This window comes from Vigna angularis, chromosome 3, assembly GCF_016808095.1.
Source record: "Vigna angularis cultivar LongXiaoDou No.4 chromosome 3, ASM1680809v1, whole genome shotgun sequence".
Classification (NCBI taxonomy): Eukaryota; Viridiplantae; Streptophyta; class Magnoliopsida; order Fabales; family Fabaceae; genus Vigna; species Vigna angularis.
The window spans coordinates 19,746,868-19,749,409 of NC_068972.1; positions in this window are offsets into that span (position 1 = coordinate 19,746,868).

Consider the following 2,542-nt stretch of genomic DNA (forward strand, 5'->3'; position numbering starts at 1 on the left):
ATTTTTACCATGATAATATTATGCATCTACAATCAACTTGTTTTATTTTATTTTCATCCTAGTATGGATTTTTCTTTATTCCAGTTGGTCACCGGAGAGGACCTAGATGTCTGAACGCATCAAACTCACCTTCGACGCCAGCACATATGACTAGTCACAACTGACTGGACCAGGCCAGGGCTGCTCTATGATCAGGGATGTGCCAACTCAGGTTTTTAAGGTTCCTCTATCCTACCAACAAAGAAAGGCCCTCAATAATTAACAATTGATTTATTTAAATTATCTATCATGTTCTCTTATGCTCTAAATTTGAAATGCCAAATTCTAATGTGTTCACTTCCTCTCATAGCAACCTCAAACAATATCTGTACATCTATTTAATACCCATATATAAGCTATTTCAGAACCCTTACTTCAGATCTTCCAACAAGATCAATTTCAGCCAACAAACTCATTCAGAACAGATTAAATTCATCATAATAAACATCCATAATAGAATTCATACAAGATAATGATAAACAATTAACAATAATAAAATATTACTATAAATGGTCATAGAAGAATACAATATTTGACAATCATAAAAATAATCTTAATATAAAATTTTATGGGGAAACAAGAAGTTGAATCCGGCAGAGCCGGTTAGACAACTTCTAATCCATCCAACAATACAATATAATTAAATAACAAGAACAATACATGTCTGGGGAAATAAGAAGTTGAATCTGGCAGAGCCGGTTAGACAACTTCTAATCCTTCCAAAAATTGCAATAAAATAAATAAGTAAAGCAATAAATAGTTTGGGGAAACAAGAAGTTGAATCTGGCAGAGCCGGTTAGACAACTTCTAATCCTTCCAAAAATGTAATAAAATAAGTAAGGAAAGAAATAAAAAAATTTGGGGAATCAAGAAATTGAATCTGGCAGAGCCGGTTAGACAATTTCCAATCCTTCCAAATTACAATAAAAATAAATAAGGAAAACAATAAAATGTTTGGGGAAACAAGAAATTGAATCTGGCAGAGCCGGTTAGACAATTTCTAATCCTTCCAAAATATAAAAATAAACAATTAATAACATACAAATGGCATAACATATTCAACATCACAATTTACAACTATCACACTTGGATATCAACACAAAAGCATACTCTCATTTAAATTCAAGATCATACAGAAACAAAATACTTTATATTCAAGATTTAAGATCAGACAAAAGCAAAATATAGCATATTCAAGACTCAAGATAATACAAAAGGAAATACTCAAAGTTAGCTCCCCTTACCTCTATTCCAGACTTAGTTTCCTCTTCTCAAACCGTTCTCTGGAAACTTCCAGAATTTCCCCTCTTCAACTAGAATTTACTCCAACTCTCTTCTCTCACAATTTCTCTAGAATTTTGGTGTAAATTTCCAGCCTCCCCCCCTTGGCTATTTATAGTAAAAAAATTTACTATTCATTTTTACTATTCATTTTTTTATTCATTTTACTATTACAAAAATAATTTTTTATTTGCAAATTGGTGAATTCTGATCTCAAAGCTACGTGTAACACTTATCCTTTCCAAAAATAAATTTTTTTTTTACTATTCACTTTTTACTATTCACAATTTACTATTCACTAATTTATTTTTTTTTCTAGTATCTAACAAATATTTTCAAGGATCTTACAATCTCCCCAACAACAATTATTTTCGTCCTCGAAAATTATTTATTTAAACAAAGACTATTTAACAAAAGATTACTTACAAAAGAGATATGGATTTTCGAAAACCATTGCTCTGATACCCAATAGTGTAATACCCCGATTTAGGCGTTACAATTTATTTTTCCACAAAAATACATATATAACTTTTCTTTAACAATTTTCAACACCAACAAAATATTAAGTGTTTTATTACAACACAAGTCTTCTAAAATAAAATTTCACACAGTTCATAAACTTCTGAAATTTAAAATTCCACACATTTTGAAATTTCAAAACATATTTATTTAGAAATCCCCGATGTCTGTTTTTTTTTTTTCCACAGATCTCTTATCTTCTAAGCAAGTCCAGAACCATATGCTAATTCATCTGAAATAGTTTCTGCTCCCGTATAATATCACACATTATACGATCATTGCATTCACATACACAAACAATAGGGTGAGCTAACTGAAACAAACATACAATCCATTCACAATTTGTTAATAATACATCCACAGTATTCAATACAGTTAAGCACACCCACTCAACATATTATCACAATATCATTGCTCAACAATTTTACTATTCCACTTATCAAAGTGTTACAACTTCACCTCATCTGACTTACTTACCAAAGTAGTACAAACCAAGTTATTCTCTCTACTTATCAAAGTAGCACCGCAAGACATTATTGTCTACTTACCAAAGCAGTACGGTATAATTAATTTGCCTACTTACCAAAGTAGCACAAATTAACCAAATTACCTTTTTCAACATATTATTTATCGACAATCTGAACCAATCAAACTAATCAACAACATGTTTAGATTATATGGTAAGCTTTTCAGTCCAATCCAA